The following is a 20057-nucleotide window of genomic DNA, read 5'->3' on the forward strand; positions in this document are numbered from 1 at the left end:
AAGAGAATATTGCTTTTTCACTTTCATATTCTTTTCTAAGTTCACACATTTCTCTACTCAAACACTTAAGATGAATGAAGACTCTTCATTTATTTAAAAACACCTCTCTAATTTGAAGTTTACCCTATTCATATCATTTTAAACTATACCTTGCTGAAGAATGGATTAGTTGAATTCAACAATAGAGTGATCATTCACCTCTATCTTGTTCTTTGTCATTTTCTTTTCCCTATTTCAGTCAATGCATTCCTACAAAAATCACCACAATACCAAGCATGTTATTAAATTTTTAAGATAACTTATTCTAAAGTTCATAGAACCAGATGTTTATTCTTAAATTGTATTCAACACTTGTTTGATGAAAATTATTTGGAAAGCATGGAGAAAACAGTTAGGTGCTGTTGAGATTTGAACTCAGGACTTCCTGTTTACGAGACAGGAGCTTTAACCACTAAGCCACAGCATCAACGGTAATAGTAAATAATGCAAAAATCATTTATTGTTGATGATGAAAATTTGTTTTCTGCTATAAATTCTTCTTTATATGTATTGTAATCTTAAACACGAAAAGATACTCAATCACTACGCAAGGATTAATATGTTTTAATAAACAGGTACTCTTATAAAACCCAATTTCATTTCTTGAATTCTTTACAATTTTTTTTCATAAAGGTATTACTATTGCTCCAATCTAGGTAGAAATTTCATCTACGTCTTTCTCATAGATATGTATTTTTTTCATTTTGCAATAACAGTATTCATTCTAAAATCTTGAAAATACTTGGGTTTTTATAAGGTTTAAGATGATCTGTTCAACAGTAATATGAATCAGACTTTTATATTTTAATTGTATCGGAATAAGACCTAATGAATATGATTTGTTATATAACAATGAGAAAAGCAAGGCACTGCTGAGAGTTGAACTCAGGATCTCCTGTTTACTAGACAGGCGCTTTAACCAGCTAAGCCACAGCACCCACTTGATTCTTAATTTTGAAACACTTTTCTTTATGGTGTTCCAAAGAATATTGCTTTTTCACTTTCATATTCTTTTCTAAGTTCACACACTTCTCTACTCAAACACTTAAGATGAATGAAGGCTCTTAACTTATTCAAAAACACCTCTCTAATTTGAAGTTTACCCTATTCATATCATTTTAAAATATACCTTGCTGAAGAATGGATTAGTTGAATTCAACAATAGAGTGATCATTCACCTGTATCTTGTTCTTTGTCATTTTCTTTTCCCTATTTCAGTCAATGCATTCCTACAAAATCTTCACAATACCAAGCATTTTGTTTAATTTTTAAGATAACTTATTCTAAAGTTCATAGAACCAGATGTTTATTCTTAAATTGTATTCAACACTTGTTTGATGAAAATTATTTGGAAAGCATGGAGAAAACAGTTAGGTGCTGTTGAGATTTGAACTCAGGATTTCCTGTTTACGAGACAGGAGCTTTAACCACTAAGCCACAGCACCAACGGTAATAGTAAATAATGCAAAAATCATTTATTGTTGATGATGAAAATTTGTTTTCTGCTATAAATTCTTCTTTATATGTATTGTAATCTTAAACACGAAAAGATACTCAATCACTACGCAAGGATTAATATGTTTTAATAAACAGGTACTCTTATAAAACTCAATTTCATTTCTTGAATTCTTTACAATTTTTTTTCATAAAGGTATTACTATTGCTCCAATCTAGGTAGAAATGTCATCTACGTCTTTCTCATAGATATGTATTTTTTTCATTTTGCAATAACAGTATTCATTCTAAAATCTTGAAAATACTTGGGTTTTTATAAGGTTTAAGATGATCTGTTCAACAGTAATATGAATCAGACTTTTATATTTTAATTGTATCGGAATAAGACCTAATGAATATGATTTGTTATATAACAATGAGAAAAGCAAGGCACTGCTGAGAGTTGAACTCAGGATCTCCTGTTTACTAGACAGGCGCTTTAACCAGCTAAGCCACAGCACCCACTTGATTCTTAATTTTGAAACACTTTTCTTTATGGTGTTCCAAAGAATATTGCTTTTTCACTTTCATATTCTTTTCTAAGTTCACACACTTCTCTACTCAAACACTTAAGATGAATGAAGGCTCTTCACTTATTCAAAAACACCTCTCTAATTTGAAGTTTACCCTATTCATATCATTTTAAAATATACCTTGCTGAAGAATGGATTAGTTGAATTCAACAATAGAGTGATCATTCACCTGTATCTTGTTCTTTGTCATTTTCTTTTCCCTATTTCAGTCAATGCATTCCTACAAAAATCTTCACAATACCAAGCATTTTGTTTAATTTTTAAGATAACTTATTCTAAGTTCATAGAACCAGATGTTTATTCTTAAATTGTATTCAACACTTGTTTGATGAAAATTATTCGGAAAGCATGGAGAAAACATCTAGGTGCTGCTGAGATTTGAACTCAGGATATCCTGTTTACAAGACAGGCGCTTAACCACTAAGCCACAGCACACACGTTAATGGTAAAAATTACATAAATAATTTATTGTTGATGATGAAAATGTGTTTTCTGCTATAAATTCTTCTTTATATGTATTGTAATCTTAAACACGAAAAGATACTCAATCACTACGCAAGGACTAATATGTTTTAATAAACAGGTACTCTTATAAAACCCAATTTAATTTCTTGAATTCTTTACAATTTTTTTTCATGAAGGTATTAATATTGCTCAAATCTAGGTAGAAATTTCATCTACGTCTTTCTCATAGATATGTATTTTTTTCATTTTGCAATAACAGTATTCATTCTATAATCTTGAAAATACTTGGGTTTTTATAAGGTTTAAGATGATCTTTTTAACAGTAAGATGAATCAGACTTTTATATTTTAATTGTATCGGAATAAGACCTAATGAAAATGATTTGTTATATAACAATGAGAAAAGCAAGGCGCTGCAGAGAGTTGAACTCAGGATCTCCTGTTTACTACACAGGAGCTTTAACCAGCTAAGCCACAGCACCCACTTGATTCTTAATTTTGAAACACTTTTCTTTATGGTGTTCAAGAGAATATTGCTTTTTCACGTTCATATTCTTTTCTAAGTTCACACACTTCTCTACTCAAACACTTAAGATGAATGAAGACTCTTCATTTATTCAAAAACACCTCTCTAATTTGAATTTTACCCTATTCATATCATTTTAAACTATACCTTGCTGAAGAATGGATTAGTTGAATTCAACAATAGAGTGATCATTCACCTCTATCTTGTTCTTTGTCATTTTCTTTTCCCTATTTCAGTCAATGCATTCCTACAAAAATCTTCACAATGCCAAGCATGGTATTTAATTTTTAAGATAACATATTCTAAAGTTCATAGAACCAGATGTTTATTCTTAAATTGTATTCAACACTTGTTTGATGAAAATTATTTGGAAAGCATGGAGAAAACAGTTAGGTGCTGCTGAGATTTGAACTCAGGATTTCCTGTTTACGAGACAGGAGCTTTAACCACTAAGCCACAGCACCAACGGTAATAGTTAAAAATGCAAAAATCATTTATTGTTGATGATGAAAATGTGTTTTCTGCTATAAATTCTTCTTTATATGTATTGTAATCTTGAACACGAAAAGATACTCACTCACTACGCAAGGATTAATATGTTTTAATAAACAGGTACTCTTAAAAAACTCAATTTCATTTCTTGAATTCTTTACAATTTTTTTTCATAAAGGTATTACTATTGCTCCAATCTAGGTAGAAATTTCATCTACGTCTTTCTCATAGATATGTATTTTTTTCATTTTGCAATAACAGTATTCATTCTAAAATCTTGAAAATACTTGGGTTTTTATAAAGTTTAAGATGATATGTTCAACAGTAATATGAATCAGACTTTTATATTTTAATTGTATCGGAATAAGACCTAATGAAAATGATTTGTTATATAACAATGAGAAAAGCAAGGCGCTGCTGAGAGTTGAACTCAGGATCTCCTGTTTACTAGACAGGCGCTTCAACCAGCTAAGCCACAGCACCCACTTGATTCTTAATTTTGAAACACTTTTCTTTATGGTGTTCAAGAGAATATTACTTTTTCACTTTCATATTCTTTTCTAAGTTCACACACTCCTCTACTCAAACACTTAAGATGAATGAAGACTCTTCACTTATTCAAAAACACCTCTCTAATTTGAAGTTTACCCTATTCATATCATTTTAAAATATACCTTGCTAAAGAATGGATAAGTTGAATTCAACAATAGAGTGATCATTCACCTCTATCTTGTTCTTTGTCATTTTCTTTTCCCTATTTCAGTCAATGCATTCCTACAAAAATCTTCACAATACCAAGCATTTTATTTAATTTTTAAGATAACTTATTCTAAAGTTCATAGAACCATATGTTTATTCTTAAATTGTATTCAACACTTGTTTGATGAAAATTATTCGGAAAGCATGGAGAAAACAGTTAGGTGCTGCTGAGATTTTAACTCAGGATTTCCTGTTTACGAGACAGGCGCTTTAACCACCAAGCCACAGCACCAACGTTGATAGTACAAAATGCATAAATAATTTATTGTTGATGATGAAAATGTGTTTTCTGCTATAAATTCTTCTTTATATGTATTGTAATCTTAAACACGAAAAGATACTCAATCACTACGCAAGGATTAATATGTTTTAATAAACAGGTACTCTTATAAAACCTAATTTTATTTCTTGAATTCTTTACAATTTTTTTCATGAAGGTATTATTATTGCTCAAATATAGGTAGTAATTTCATCTACGTCTTTCTCATAGATATGTAGTTTTTTTCATTTTGCAATAACAATATTCATTCTATAATCTTGAAAATACTTGGGTTTTTATAAGGTTTAAGATGATCTTTTCAACAGTAAGATGAATCAGACTTTTATATTTTAATTGTATTGGAATAAGACCTGATGAAAATGATTTGTTATATAACAATAAGAAAAGCAATGCGCTGCTGAGAGTTGAACTCAGGATCTCCTGTTTACTAGACAGGCGCTTTAACCAGCTAAGCCACAGCACCCACTTGATTCTTAATGTTGAAACACTTTTCTTTATGGTGTTCAAGAGAATATTGCTTTTTCACTTTCATATTCTTTTCTAAGTTCACACACTTCTCTACTCAAACACTTAAGATGAATGAAGACTCTTCATTTATTCAAAAACACCTCTCTAATTTGAAGTTTACCCTATTCATATCATTTTAAAATATACCTTGCTGAAGAATGGATTAGTTGAATTCAACAATAGAGTGATCATTCACCTCTATCTTGTTCTTTGTCATTTTCTTTCCCTATTTCTGTCAATTCATTCCTACAAAAATCTTCACAATACCAAGCATGTTATTTAATTTTTAAGATAACTTATTCTAAAGTTCATAGAACCAGATGTTTATTCTTAAATTGTATTCAACACTTGTTTGATGAAAATTATTTGGAAAGCATGGAGAAAACAGTTAGGTGCTGCTGAGATTTGAACTCAGGATTTCCTGTTTACGAGACAGGAGCTTTAACCACTAAGCCACAGCACCAACGGTAATAGTAAAAAATGCATAAATCATTTATTGTTGATGATGAAAATGTGTTTTCTGCTATAAATTCTTCTTCATATGTATTGTAATCTTAAACACGAAAAGATACTCAATCACTACGCAAGGATTAATATGTTTTAATAAACAGGTACTCTTATAAAACTCAATTTCATTTCTTGAATTCTTTACAATTTTTTTCATAAAGGTATTACTATTGCTCCAATCTAGGTAGAAATTTCATCTACGTCTTTCTCATAGATATGTATTTTTTTCATTTTGCAATAACAGTATTCATTCTAAAATCTTGAAAATACTTGGGTTTTTATAAGGTTTAAGATGATCTGTTCAACAGTAATATAAATCAGACTTTTATATTTTAATTGTATCGGAATAAGACCTAATGAATATGATTTGTTATATAACAATGAGAAAAGCAAGGCACTGCTGAGAGTTGAACTCAGGATCTCCTGTTTACTAGACAGGCGCTTTAACCAGCTAAGCCACAGCACCGACTTGATTCTTAATTTTGAAACACTTTTCTTTATGGTGTTCAAGAGAATATTGCTTTTTCACTTTCATATTCTTTTCTAAGTTCACTCACTTCTCCACTCAAACACTTAAGATGAATGAAGACTCTTCACTTATTCAAAAACACCTCTCTAATTTGAAGTTTACCCTATTCATATCATTTTAAAATATACCTTGCTGAAGAATGGATTAGTTGAATTCAACAATAGAGTGATCATTCACCTCTATCTTGTTCTTTGTCATTTTCTTTCCCTATTTCTGTCAATTCATTCCTTCAAAAATCTTCACAATACCAAGCATGGTATTTAATTTTTAAGATACCTTATTCTAAAGTTCATAGAACCAGATGTTTATTCTTAAATTGTTTTCAACACTTGTTTGATGAAAATTATTTGGAAAGCATGGAGAAAACAGTTAAGTGCTGCTGAGATTTGAACTCAGGATTTCCTGTTTACGAGACAGGAGCTTTAACCACTAAGCCACAGCACCAACAGTAATAGTAAAAAATGCATAAATAATTTATTGTTGATGATGAAAATGTGTTTTCTGCTATAAATTCTTCTTTATATGTATTGTAATCTTAAACACGAAAAGATACTCAATCACTACCCAAGGATTAATATGTTTTAATAAACAGGTACTCGTATAAAACCTAATTTCATTTCTTGAATTCTTTACAATTTTTTTTCATGAAGGTATTAATATTGCTCAAATCTAGGTAGAAATTTCATCTACTTCTTTCTCATAGATATGTATTTTTTTCATTTTGCAATAACAGTATTCATTCTATAATCTTGAAAATACTTGGGTTTTTATAAGGTTTAAGATTATCTGTTCAACAGTAATATGAATTAGACTTTTATATTTTAATTGTATCGGAATAAGACCTAATGAAAATGATTTGTTATATAACAATGAGAAAAGCAAGGCGCTGCGGGGAATTGAACTCAGGATCTCCTGTTTACTAGACAGGCACCTTAACCAGCTAAGCCACAGCACCCACTTGATTCTTAATTTTGAAACACTTTTCTTTATGGTGTTCAAAAGAATATTGCTTTTTCACTTTCATATTCTTTTCTAAGTTCACACACTTCTCTACTCAAACACTTAAGATGTATGAAGACTCTTCACTTATTCAAAAACACCTCTCTAATTTGAAGTTTACCCTATTCATATCATTTTAAAATATACCTTGCTAAAGAATGGATTAGTTGAATTCAACTATATAGTGATCATTCACCTCTATCTTGTTCTTTGTCAATTTCTTGTCCCTATTTCAGTCAATGCATTCCTACAAAAATCTTCACAATACCAAGCATTTTATTTAATTTTTAAGATAACTTATTCTAAAGTTCATAGAACCAGATGTTTATTCTTAAATTGTATTCAACACTTGTTTGATGAAAATTATTCGGAAAGCATGGAGAAAACAGGTGCTGCTGAGATTTTAACTCAGGATTTCCTGTTTACGAGACAGGCGCTTTAAACACCAAGCCACAGCACCAACGTTAATAGTAAAAAATGCATAAATAATTTATTGTTGATGATGAAAATGTGTTTTCTGCTATAAATTCTTCTTTATATGTATTGTAATCTTAAACACGAAAAGATACTCAATCACTACCCAAGGATTAATATGTTTTAATAAACAGGTACTCTTATAAAACCTAATTTCATTTCTTGAATTCTTTACAATTTTTTTTCATGAAGGTATTAATATTGCTCAAATCTAGGTCGAAATTTCATCTACTTCTTTCTCATAGATATGTATTTTTTTCATTTTGCTATAACAGTATTCATTCTATAATCTTGAAATTACTTGGGTTTTTATAAGGTTTAAGATGATCTGTTCAACAGTAAGATGAATCAGACTTTTATATTTTAATTGTTTCGGAATAAGACCTAAGGAAAATGATTTGTTATATAACAATGAGAAAAGCAAGGCACTGCTGAGAGTTGAACTCAGGATCTCTTGTTTACTAGACAGGCACTTTAACCAGCTAAGCCACAGCACCGACTTGATTCTTAATTTTGAAACACTTTTCTTTATGGTGTTCAAGAGAATATTGCTTTTTCACTTTCATATTCTTTTCTAAGTTCACTCACTTCTCCACTCAAACACTTAAGATGAATGAAGACTCTTCACTTATTCAAAAACACCTCTCTAATTTGAAGTTTACCCTATTCATATCATTTTAAAATATACCTTGCTGAAGAATGGATTAGTTGAATTCAACAATAGAGTGATCATTCACCTCTATCTTGTTCTTTGTCATTTTCTTTCCCTATTTCTGTCAATTCATTCCTTCAAAAATCTTCACAATACCAAGCATGGTATTTAATTTTTAAGATACCTTATTCTAAAGTTCATAGAACCAGATGTTTATTCTTAAATTGTTTTCAACACTTGTTTGATGAAAATTATTTGGAAAGCATGGAGAAAACAGTTAAGTGCTGCTGAGATTTGAACTCAGGATTTCCTGTTTACGAGACAGGAGCTTTAACCACTAAGCCACAGCACCAACAGTAATAGTAAAAAATGCATAAATCATTTATTGTTGATGCTGAAAATGTGTTTTCTGCTATAAATTCTTCTTTATATGTATTGTAATCTTAAACACGAAAAGATACTCAATCACTACCCAAGGATTAATATGTTTTAATAAACAGGTACTCGTATAAAACCTAATTTCATTTCTTGAATTCTTTACAATTTTTTTTCATGAAGGTATTAATATTGCTCAAATCTAGGTAGAAATTTCATCTACTTCTTTCTCATAGATATGTATTTTTTTAATTTTGCAATAACAGTATTCATTCTATAATCTTGAAAATACTTGGGTTTTTATAAGGTTTAAGATTATCTGTTCAACAGTAATATGAATTAGACTTTTATATTTTAATTGTATCGGAATAAGACCTAATGAAAATGATTTGTTATATAACAATGAGAAAAGAAAGGCGCTGCTGGGAATTGAACTCAGGATCTCCTGTTTACTAGACAGGCACCTTAACCAGCTAAGCCACAGCACCCACTTGATTCTTATTTTTGAAACGCTTTTCTTTATGGTGTTCAAAAGAATATTGCTTTTTCACTTTCATATTCTTTTCTAAGTTCACACACTTCTCTACTCAAACACTTAAGATGAATGAAGGCTCTTCACTTATTCAAAAACACCTCTCTAATTTGAAGTTTACCCTGTTCATATCATTTTAAAATATACCTTGCTGAAGAATGGATTAGTTGAATTCAACAATAGAGTGATCATTCACCTGTATCTTGTTCTTTGTCATTTTCTTTTCCCTATTTCAGTCAATGCATTCCTACAAAAATCTTCACAATACCAAGCATTTTATTTAATTTTTAAGATAACTTATTCTAAAGTTCATAGAACCAGATGTTTATTCTTAAATTGTATTCAACACTTGTTTGATGAAAATTATTCAGAAAGCATGGAGAAAACATCTAGGTGCTGCTGAGATTTGAACTCAGGATATCCTGTTTACGAGACAGACGCTTTAACCACTAAGCCACAGCACCAATGTTAATGATAAAAAATGCATAAATGATTTATTGTTGATGATGAAAATGTGTTTTCTGCTATAAATTCTTCTTTATATGTATTGTAATCTTAAACACAAAAAGATACTCAATCACTACGCAAGGACTAATATGTTTTAATAAACAGGTACTGTTATAAAACCCAATTTCATTTCTTGAATTCTTTACAATTTTTTTTCATGAAGGTATTAATATTGCTCAAATCTAGGTAGAAATTTCATCTACGTCTTTCTCATAGATATGTATTTTTTTTATTTTGCAATAACAGTATTCATTCTATAATCTTGAAAATACTTGGGTTTTTATAAGGTTTAAGATGATCTTTTCAACAGTGAGATGAATCAGACTTTTATATTTTAATTGTATCGGAATAAGCCCTAATGAAAATGATTTGTTATATAACAATGAGAAAAGCAAGGCGCTGCTGAGAGTTGAACTCAGGATCTCCTGTTGACTAGACAGGCGCTTTAACCAGCTAAGCCACAGCACCCACTTGATTCTTAATTTTGAAACACTTTTCTTTATGGTGTTCAAGAGAATATTGCTTTTTCACTTTCATATTCTTTTCTAAGTTCACACATTTCTCTACTCAAACACTTAAGATGAATGAAGACTCTTCATTTATTTAAAAACACCTCTCTAATTTGAAGTTTACCCTATTCATATCATTTTAAACTATACCTTGCTGAAGAATGGATTAGTTGAATTCAACAATAGAGTGATCATTCACCTCTATCTTGTTCTTTGTCATTTTCTTTTCCCTATTTCAGTCAATGCATTCCTACAAAAATCACCACAATACCAAGCATGTTATTTAATTTTTAAGATAACTTATTCTAAAGTTCATAGAACCAGATGTTTATTCTTAAATTGTATTCAACACTTGTTTGATGAAAATTATTTGGAAAGCATGGAGAAAACAGTTAGGTGCTGTTGAGATTTGAACTCAGGATTTCCTGTTTACGAGACAGGAGCTTTAACCACTAAGCCACAGCACCAACGGTAATAGTAAATAATGCAAAAATCATTTATTGTTGATGATGAAAATTTGTTTTCTGCTATAAATTCTTCTTTATATGTATTGTAATCTTAAACACGAAAAGATACTCAATCACTACGCAAGGATTAATATGTTTTAATAAACAGGTACTCTTATAAAACTCAATTTCATTTCTTGAATTCTTTACAATTTTTTTTCATAAAGGTATTACTATGGCTCCAATCTAGGTAGAAATTTCATCTACGTCTTTCTCATAGATATGTATTTTTTTCATTTTGCAATAACAGTATTCATTCTAAAATCTTGAAAATACTTGGGTTTTTATAAGGTTTAAGATGATCTGTTCAACAGTAATATGAATCAGACTTTTATATTTTAATTGTATCGGAATAAGACCTAATGAATATGATTTGTTATATAACAATGAGAAAAGCAAGGCACTGCTGAGAGTTGAACTCAGGATCTCCTGTTTACTAGACAGGCGCTTTAACCAGCTAAGCCACAGCACCCACTTGATTCTTAATTTTGAAACACTTTTCTTTATGGTGTTCCAAAGAATATTGCTTTTTCACTTTCATATTCTTTTCTAAGTTCACACACTTCTCTACTCAAACACTTAAGATGAATGAAGGCTCTTCACTTATTCAAAAACACCTCTCTAATTTGAAGTTTACCCTATTCATATCATTTTAAAATATACCTTGCTGAAGAATGGATTAGTTGAATTCAACAATAGAGTGATCATTCACCTGTATCTTGTTCTTTGTCATTTTCTTTTCCCTATTTCAGTCAATGCATTCCCACAAAAATCTTCACAATACCAAGCATTTTGTTTAATTTTTAAGATAACTTATTCTAAGTTCATAGAACCAGATGTTTATTCTTAAATTGTATTCAACACTTGTTTGATGAAAATTATTCGGAAAGCATGGAGAAAACATCTAGGTGCTGCTGAGATTTGAACTCAGGATATCCTGTTTACAAGACAGGCGCTTAACCACTAAGCCACAGCACACACGTTAATGGTAAAAATTACATAAATAATTTATTGTTGATGATGAAAATGTGTTTTCTGCTATAAATTCTTCTTTATATGTATTGTAATCTTAAACACGAAAAGATACTCAATCACTACGCAAGGACTAATATGTTTTAATAAACAGGTACTCTTATAAAACCCAATTTAATTTCTTGAATTCTTTACAATTTTTTTTCATGAAGGTATTAATATTGCTCAAATCTAGGTAGAAATTTCATCTACGTCTTTCTCATAGATATGTATTTTTTTCATTTTGCAATAACAGTATTCATTCTAAAATCTTGAAAATACTTGGGTTTTTATAAGGTTTAAGATGATCTGTTCAACAGTAATATGAATCAGACTTTTATATTTTAATTGTATCGGAATAAGACCTAATGAATATGATTTGTTATATAACAATGAGAAAAGCAAGGCACTGCTGAGAGTTGAACTCAGGATCTCCTGTTTACTAGACAGGCGCTTTAACTAGCTAAGCCACAGCACCCACTTGATTCTTAATTTTGAAACACTTTTCTTTATGGTGTTCCAAAGAATATTGCTTTTTCACTTTCATATTCTTTTCTAAGTTCACACACTTCTCTACTCAAACACTTAAGATGAATGAAGGCTCTTCACTTATTCAAAAACACCTCTCTAATTTGAAGTTTACCCTATTCATATCATTTTAAACTATACCTTGCTGAAGAATGGATTAGTTGAATTCAACAATAGAGTGATCATTCACCTCTATCTTGTTCTTTGTCATTTTCTTTTCCCTATTTCAGTCAATGCATTCCTACAAAAATCTTCACAATGCCAAGCATGTTATTTAATTTTTAAGATAACATATTCTAAAGTTCATAGAACCAGATGTTTATTCTTAAATTGTATTCAACACTTGTTTGATGAAAATTATTTGGAAAGCATGGAGAAAACAGTTAGGTGCTGCTGAGATTTGAACTCAGGATTTCCTGTTTACGAGACAGGAGCTTTAACCACTAAGCCACAGCACCAACGGTAATAGTTAAAAATGCAAAAATCATTTATTGTTGATGATGAAAATGTGTTTTCTGCTATAAATTCTTCTTTATATGTATTGTAATCTTGAACACGAAAAGATACTCACTCACTACGCAAGGATTAATATGTTTTAATAAACAGGTACTCTTAAAAAACTCAATTTCATTTCTTGAATTCTTTACAATTTTTTTTCATAAAGGTATTACTATTGCTCCAATCTAGGTAGAAATTTCATCTACGTCTTTCTCATAGATATGTATTTTTTTCATTTTGCAATAACAGTATTCATTCTAAAATCTTGAAAATACTTGGGTTTTTATAAAGTTTAAGATGATATGTTCAACAGTAATATGAATCAGACTTTTATATTTTAATTGTATCGGAATAAGACCTAATGAAAATGATTTGTTATATAACAATGAGAAAAGCAAGGCGCTGCTGAGAGTTGAACTCAGGATCTCCTGTTTACTAGACAGGCGCTTCAACCAGCTAAGCCACAGCACCCACTTGATTCTTAATTTTGAAACACTTTTCTTTATGGTGTTCAAGAGAATATTACTTTTTCACTTTCATATTCTTTTCTAAGTTCACACACTCCTCTACTCAAACACTTAAGATGAATGAAGACTCTTCACTTATTCAAAAACACCTCTCTAATTTGAAGTTTACCCTATTCATATCATTTTAAAATATACCTTGCTAAAGAATGGATAAGTTGAATTCAACAATAGAGTGATCATTCACCTCTATCTTGTTCTTTGTCATTTTCTTTTCCCTATTTCAGTCAATGCATTCCTACAAAAATCTTCACAATACCAAGCATTTTATTTAATTTTTAAGATAACTTATTCTAAAGTTCATAGAACCATATGTTTATTCTTAAATTGTATTCAACACTTGTTTGATGAAAATTATTCGGAAAGCATGGAGAAAACAGTTAGGTGCTGCTGAGATTTTAACTCAGGATTTCCTGTTTACGAGACAGGCGCTTTAACCACCAAGCCACAGCACCAACGTTGATAGTACAAAATGCATAAATAATTTATTGTTGATGATGAAAATGTGTTTTCTGCTATAAATTCTTCTTTATATGTATTGTAATCTTAAACACGAAAAGATACTCAATCACTACGCAAGGATTAATATGTTTTAATAAACAGGTACTCTTATAAAACCTAATTTTATTTCTTGAATTCTTTACAATTTTTTTCATGAAGGTATTATTATTGCTCAAATATAGGTAGTAATTTCATCTACGTCTTTCTCATAGATATGTAGTTTTTTTCATTTTGCAATAACAATATTCATTCTATAATCTTGAAAATACTTGGGTTTTTATAAGGTTTAAGATGATCTTTTCAACAGTAAGATGAATCAGACTTTTATATTTTAATTGTATTGGAATAAGACCTGATGAAAATGATTTGTTATATAACAATAAGAAAAGCAAGGCGCTGCTGAGAGTTGAACTCAGGATCTCCTGTTTACTAGACAGGCGCTTTAACCAGCTAAGCCACAGCACCCACTTGATTCTTAATGTTGAAACACTTTTCTTTATGGTGTTCAAGAGAATATTGCTTTTTCACTTTCATATTCTTTTCTAAGTTCACACACTTCTCTACTCAAACACTTAAGATGAATGAAGACTCTTCATTTATTCAAAAACACCTCTCTAATTTGAAGTTTACCCTATTCATATCATTTTAAAATATACCTTGCTGAAGAATGGATTAGTTGAATTCAACAATAGAGTGATCATTCACCTCTATCTTGTTCTTTGTCATTTTCTTTCCCTATTTCTGTCAATTCATTCCTACAAAAATCTTCACAATACCAAGCATGTTATTTAATTTTTAAGATAACTTATTCTAAAGTTCATAGAACCAGATGTTTATTCTTAAATTGTATTCAACACTTGTTTGATGAAAATTATTTGGAAAGCATGGAGAAAACAGTTAGGTGCTGCTGAGATTTGAACTCAGGATTTCCTGTTTACGAGACAGGAGCTTTAACCACTAAGCCACAGCACCAACGGTAATAGTAAAAAATGCATAAATCATTTATTGTTGATGATGAAAATGTGTTTTCTGCTATAAATTCTTCTTCATATGTATTGTAATCTTAAACACGAAAAGATACTCAATCACTACGCAAGGATTAATATGTTTTAATAAACAGGTACTCTTATAAAACTCAATTTCATTTCTTGAATTCTTTACAATTTTTTTCATAAAGGTATTACTATTGCTCCAATCTAGGTAGAAATTTCATCTACGTCTTTCTCATAGATATGTATTTTTTTCATTTTGCAATAACAGTATTCATTCTAAAATCTTGAAAATACTTGGGTTTTTATAAGGTTTAAGATGATCTGTTCAACAGTAATATAAATCAGACTTTTATATTTTAATTGTATCGGAATAAGACCTAATGAATATGATTTGTTATATAACAATGAGAAAAGCAAGGCACTGCTGAGAGTTGAACTCAGGATCTCCTGTTTACTAGACAGGCGCTTTAACCAGCTAAGCCACAGCACCGACTTGATTCTTAATTTTGAAACACTTTTCTTTATGGTGTTCAAGAGAATATTGCTTTTTCACTTTCATATTCTTTTCTAAGTTCACTCACTTCTCCACTCAAACACTTAAGATGAATGAAGACTCTTCACTTATTCAAAAACACCTCTCTAATTTGAAGTTTACCCTATTCATATCATTTTAAAATATACCTTGCTGAAGAATGGATTAGTTGAATTCAACAATAGAGTGATCATTCACCTCTATCTTGTTCTTTGTCATTTTCTTTCCCTATTTCTGTCAATTCATTCCTTCAAAAATCTTCACAATACCAAGCATGGTATTTAATTTTTAAGATACCTTATTCTAAAGTTCATAGAACCAGATGTTTATTCTTAAATTGTTTTCAACACTTGTTTGATGAAAATTATTTGGAAAGCATGGAGAAAACAGTTAAGTGCTGCTGAGATTTGAACTCAGGATTTCCTGTTTACGAGACAGGAGCTTTAACCACTAAGCCACAGCACCAACAGTAATAGTAAAAAATGCATAAATAATTTATTGTTGATGATGAAAATGTGTTTTCTGCTATAAATTCTTCTTTATATGTATTGTAATCTTAAACACGAAAAGATACTCAATCACTACCCAAGGATTAATATGTTTTAATAAACAGGTACTCGTATAAAACCTAATTTCATTTCTTGAATTCTTTACAATTTTTTTTCATGAAGGTATTAATATTGCTCAAATCTAGGTAGAAATTTCATCTACTTCTTTCTCATAGATATGTATTTTTTTCATTTTGCAATAACAGTATTCATTCTATAATCTTGAAAATACTTGGGTTTTTATAAGGTTTAAGATTATCTGTTCAACAGTAATATGAATTAGACTTTTATATTTTAATTGTATCGGAATAAGACCTAATGAAAATGATTTGTTATATAACAATGAGAAAAGCAAGGCGCTGCGGGGAATTGAACTCAGGATCTCCTGTTTACTAGACAGGCACCTTAACCAGCTAAGCCACAGCACCCACTTGATTCTTAATTTTGAAACACTTTTCTTTATGGTGTTCAAAAGAATATTGCTTTTTCACTTTCATATTCTTTTCTAAGTTCACACACTTCTCTACTCAAACACTTAAGATGTATGAAGACTCTTCACTTATTCAAAAACACCTCTCTAATTTGAAGTTTACCCTATTCATATCATTTTAAAATATACCTTGCTAAAGAATGGATTAGTTGAATTCAACTATATAGTGATCATTCACCTCTATCTTGTTCTTTGTCAATTTCTTGTCCCTATTTCAGTCAATGCATTCCTACAAAAATCTTCACAATACCAAGCATTTTATTTAATTTTTAAGATAACTTATTCTAAAGTTCATAGAACCAGATGTTTATTCTTAAATTGTATTCAACACTTGTTTGATGAAAATTATTCGGAAAGCATGGAGAAAACAGGTGCTGCTGAGATTTTAACTCAGGATTTCCTGTTTACGAGACAGGCGCTTTAAACACCAAGCCACAGCACCAACGTTAATAGTAAAAAATGCATAAATAATTTATTGTTGATGATGAAAATGTGTTTTCTGCTATAAATTCTTCTTTATATGTATTGTAATCTTAAACACGAAAAGATACTCAATCACTACCCAAGGATTAATATGTTTTAATAAACAGGTACTCTTATAAAACCTAATTTCATTTCTTGAATTCTTTACAATTTTTTTTCATGAAGGTATTAATATTGCTCAAATCTAGGTCGAAATTTCATCTACTTCTTTCTCATAGATATGTATTTTTTTCATTTTGCTATAACAGTATTCATTCTATAATCTTGAAATTACTTGGGTTTTTATAAGGTTTAAGATGATCTGTTCAACAGTAAGATGAATCAGACTTTTATATTTTAATTGTATCGGAAAAAGACCTAATGAAAATGATTTGTTATATAACAATGAGAAAAGCAAGGCACTGCTGAGATTTGAACTCAGGATCTCCTGTTTACTAGACAGGCGCTTTAACGAGCTAAGCCACAGCACCCACTAGATTCTTAATTTTGAAACACTTTTCTTTATGGTGTTCAAGAGAATATTGCTTTTTCACTTTCATATTCTTTTCTAAGTTCACACACTTCTCTACTCAAACACTTAAGATGAATGAAGACTCTTCACTTATTCAAAAACACCTCTCTAATTTGAAGTTTACCCTATTCATATCATTTTAAAATATACCTTGCTAAATAATGGATTAGTTGAATTCAATAATAGAGTGATCATTCACCTCCATCTTGTTCTTTGTCATTTTCTTTTCCCTATTTCAGTCAATGCATTCCTACAAAAAATCTTCACAATACCAAACATTTTATTTAATTTTTAAGATAACTTATTCTAAAGTTCATAGAACCAGATATTTATTCTTAAATTGTATTCAACATGTGTATGATGAAAATTATTCGGAAAGCATGGAGAAAACAGTTAGGTGCTGCTGAGATTTGAACTCAGGATCTCCTGTTTTCTAGACAGGCGCTTTAACCAGCTAAGCCACAGCACCCACTTGATTCTTAATTTTGAAACACTTTTCTTTATGGTGTTCAAGAGAATATTGCTTTTTCACTTTCATATTCTTTTCTAAGTTCACACACTTCTCCACTCAAACACTTAAGATAAATGAAGACTCTTCACTTATTCAAAAACACCTCTCTAATTTGAAGTTTACCCTATTCATATCATTTTAAAATATACCTTGCTGAAGAATGGATTAGTTGAATTCAACAATAGAGTGATCATTCACCTCTATCTTGTTCTTTGTCATTTTCTTTCCCTATTTCTGTCAATTCATTACTAAAAAAATCTTCACAATACCAAGCATGTTATTTAATTTTTAAGATAACTTATTCTAAAGTTCATAGAACCAGATGTTTATTCTTAAATTGTATTCAACACTTGTTTGATGAAAATTATTTGGAAAGCATGGAGAAAACAGTTAGGTGCTGTTGAGATTTGAACTCAGGATTTTCTGTTTACGAGACAGGAGCTTTAACCACTAAGCCACAGCACCAACGGTAATAGTAAAAAATGCATAAATCATTTATTGTTGATGATGAAAATGTGTTTTCTGCTATAAATTCTTCTTTATATGTATTGTAATCTTAAACACGAAAAGATACTCAATCACTACGCAAGGATTAATATGTTTTAATAAACAGGTACTCTTATAAAACTCAATTTCATTTCTTGAATTCTTTACTATTTTTTTTCATAAAGGTATTACTATTGCTCCAATCTAGGTAGAAATGTCATATACGTCTTTCTCATAGATATGTATTTTTTTCATTTTGCAATAACAGTATTCATTCTAAAATCTTGAAAATACTTGGGTTTTTATAAGGTTTAAGATGATCTGTTCAACAGTAAGATGAATCAGACTTTTATATTTTAATTGTATTGGAATAAGACCTGATGAAAATGATTTGTTATATAACAATGAGAAATGCAAGGCGCTGCTGGGAGTTGAACTCAGGATCTCCTGTTTACTAGACAGGCACCTTAACCAGCTAAGCCACAGCACCCACTTGATTCTTAATTTTGAAACACTTTTCTTTATGGTGTTCAAGAGAATATTGCTTTTTCACTTTCATATTCTTTTCTAAGTTCACACACTTCTCTACTCAAACACTTAAGATGTATGAAGACTCTTCACTTATTCAAAAACACCTCTCTAATTTGAAGTTTACCCTATTCATATCATTTTAAAATATACCTTGCTAAAGAATGGATTAGTTGAATTCAACTATATAGTGATCATTCACCTCTATCTTGTTCTTTGTCAATTTCTTTTCCCTATTTCAGTCAATGCATTCCTACAAAAATCTTCACAATACCAAGCATTTTATTTAATTTTTAAGATAACTTATTCTAAAGTTCATAGAACCAGATGTTTATTCTTAAATTGTATTCAACACTTGTTTGATGAAAATTATTCAGAAAGCATGGAGAAAACATCTAGGTGCTGCTGAGATTTGAACTCAGGATATCCTGTTTACGAGACAGGCGCTTTAACCACTAAGCCACAGCACCAATGTTAATGATAAAAAATGCATAAATAATTTATTGTTGATGATGAAAATGTGTTTTCTGCTATAAATTCTTCTTTATATGTATTGTAATCTTAAACACGAAAAGATACTCAATCACTACGCAAGGACTAATATGTTTTAATAAACAGGTACTCTTATAAAACCCTATTTCATTTCTTGAATTCTTTACAATTTTTTTTCATAAAGGTATTAATATTGCTCAAATCTAGGTAGAAATTTCATCTACGTCTTTCTCATAGATATGTATTTTTTTCATTTTGCAATAACAGTATTCATTCTATAATCTTGAAAATACTTGGGTTTTTATAAGGTTTAAGATGATCTTTTCAACAGTAAGATGAATCAGACTTTTATATTTTAATTGTATCGGAATAAGCCCTAATGAAAATGATTTGTTATATAACAATGAGAAAAGCAAGGCGCTGCTGAGAGTTGAATTCCGGATCTCCTGTTTACTAGACAGGCGCTTTAACCAGCTAAGCCACAGCACCCACTTGATTCTTAATTTTGAAACACTTTTCTTTATGGTGTTCAAGAGAATATTACTTTTTCACTTTCATATTCTTTTCTAAGTTCACACACTTCTCCACTCAAACACTTAAGATGAATGAAGACTCTTCACTTATTCAAAAACACCTCTCTAATTTAAAGTTTACCCTATTCATATCATTTTAAAATATACCTTGCTAAAGAATGGATAAGTTGAATTCAACAATAGAGTGATCATTCACCTCTATCTT

General features: G+C 30.0%; 18 non-coding genes across 18 annotated transcripts; all 18 read right to left on the minus strand.

Moving 5' to 3' along the window:
• Positions 1 to 903: 903 nt before the first annotated feature.
• TRNAT-AGU (transfer RNA threonine (anticodon AGU)) lies at positions 904 to 977 on the minus strand. The gene has a single exon. It is a non-coding gene; the product is annotated as a tRNA-Thr (tRNA).
• A 944-nt stretch (positions 978 to 1921) lies between these two features.
• TRNAT-AGU (transfer RNA threonine (anticodon AGU)) lies at positions 1922 to 1995 on the minus strand. The gene has a single exon. It is a non-coding gene; the product is annotated as a tRNA-Thr (tRNA).
• A 434-nt stretch (positions 1996 to 2429) lies between these two features.
• On the minus strand, positions 2430 to 2501 carry TRNAT-UGU (transfer RNA threonine (anticodon UGU)). Its single transcript has one exon. It is a non-coding gene; the product is annotated as a tRNA-Thr (tRNA).
• A 946-nt stretch (positions 2502 to 3447) lies between these two features.
• Positions 3448 to 3520, minus strand: TRNAT-CGU (transfer RNA threonine (anticodon CGU)). Its single transcript has one exon. It is a non-coding gene; the product is annotated as a tRNA-Thr (tRNA).
• A 1964-nt stretch (positions 3521 to 5484) lies between these two features.
• TRNAT-CGU (transfer RNA threonine (anticodon CGU)) lies at positions 5485 to 5557 on the minus strand. Its single transcript has one exon. It is a non-coding gene; the product is annotated as a tRNA-Thr (tRNA).
• A 436-nt stretch (positions 5558 to 5993) lies between these two features.
• Positions 5994 to 6067, minus strand: TRNAT-AGU (transfer RNA threonine (anticodon AGU)). The gene has a single exon. It is a non-coding gene; the product is annotated as a tRNA-Thr (tRNA).
• A 434-nt stretch (positions 6068 to 6501) lies between these two features.
• On the minus strand, positions 6502 to 6574 carry TRNAT-CGU (transfer RNA threonine (anticodon CGU)). Its single transcript has one exon. It is a non-coding gene; the product is annotated as a tRNA-Thr (tRNA).
• Positions 6575 to 8534: 1960 nt separating this feature from the next.
• Positions 8535 to 8607, minus strand: TRNAT-CGU (transfer RNA threonine (anticodon CGU)). Its single transcript has one exon. It is a non-coding gene; the product is annotated as a tRNA-Thr (tRNA).
• Positions 8608 to 9553: 946 nt separating this feature from the next.
• On the minus strand, positions 9554 to 9626 carry TRNAT-CGU (transfer RNA threonine (anticodon CGU)). Its single transcript has one exon. It is a non-coding gene; the product is annotated as a tRNA-Thr (tRNA).
• Positions 9627 to 10063: 437 nt separating this feature from the next.
• On the minus strand, positions 10064 to 10137 carry TRNAT-AGU (transfer RNA threonine (anticodon AGU)). The gene has a single exon. It is a non-coding gene; the product is annotated as a tRNA-Thr (tRNA).
• Positions 10138 to 11082: 945 nt separating this feature from the next.
• Positions 11083 to 11156, minus strand: TRNAT-AGU (transfer RNA threonine (anticodon AGU)). The gene has a single exon. It is a non-coding gene; the product is annotated as a tRNA-Thr (tRNA).
• A 434-nt stretch (positions 11157 to 11590) lies between these two features.
• TRNAT-UGU (transfer RNA threonine (anticodon UGU)) lies at positions 11591 to 11662 on the minus strand. Its single transcript has one exon. It is a non-coding gene; the product is annotated as a tRNA-Thr (tRNA).
• A 946-nt stretch (positions 11663 to 12608) lies between these two features.
• Positions 12609 to 12681, minus strand: TRNAT-CGU (transfer RNA threonine (anticodon CGU)). The gene has a single exon. It is a non-coding gene; the product is annotated as a tRNA-Thr (tRNA).
• Positions 12682 to 14137: 1456 nt separating this feature from the next.
• TRNAT-AGU (transfer RNA threonine (anticodon AGU)) lies at positions 14138 to 14211 on the minus strand. The gene has a single exon. It is a non-coding gene; the product is annotated as a tRNA-Thr (tRNA).
• Positions 14212 to 14645: 434 nt separating this feature from the next.
• TRNAT-CGU (transfer RNA threonine (anticodon CGU)) lies at positions 14646 to 14718 on the minus strand. Its single transcript has one exon. It is a non-coding gene; the product is annotated as a tRNA-Thr (tRNA).
• A 436-nt stretch (positions 14719 to 15154) lies between these two features.
• Positions 15155 to 15228, minus strand: TRNAT-AGU (transfer RNA threonine (anticodon AGU)). Its single transcript has one exon. It is a non-coding gene; the product is annotated as a tRNA-Thr (tRNA).
• A 434-nt stretch (positions 15229 to 15662) lies between these two features.
• Positions 15663 to 15735, minus strand: TRNAT-CGU (transfer RNA threonine (anticodon CGU)). The gene has a single exon. It is a non-coding gene; the product is annotated as a tRNA-Thr (tRNA).
• A 3489-nt stretch (positions 15736 to 19224) lies between these two features.
• Positions 19225 to 19297, minus strand: TRNAT-CGU (transfer RNA threonine (anticodon CGU)). The gene has a single exon. It is a non-coding gene; the product is annotated as a tRNA-Thr (tRNA).
• Positions 19298 to 20057: the final 760 nt, after the last annotated feature.

Source organism: Lissotriton vulgaris, chromosome 12 (assembly GCF_964263255.1).
Source record: "Lissotriton vulgaris chromosome 12, aLisVul1.2, whole genome shotgun sequence".
Classification (NCBI taxonomy): domain Eukaryota; kingdom Metazoa; phylum Chordata; class Amphibia; order Caudata; family Salamandridae; genus Lissotriton; species Lissotriton vulgaris.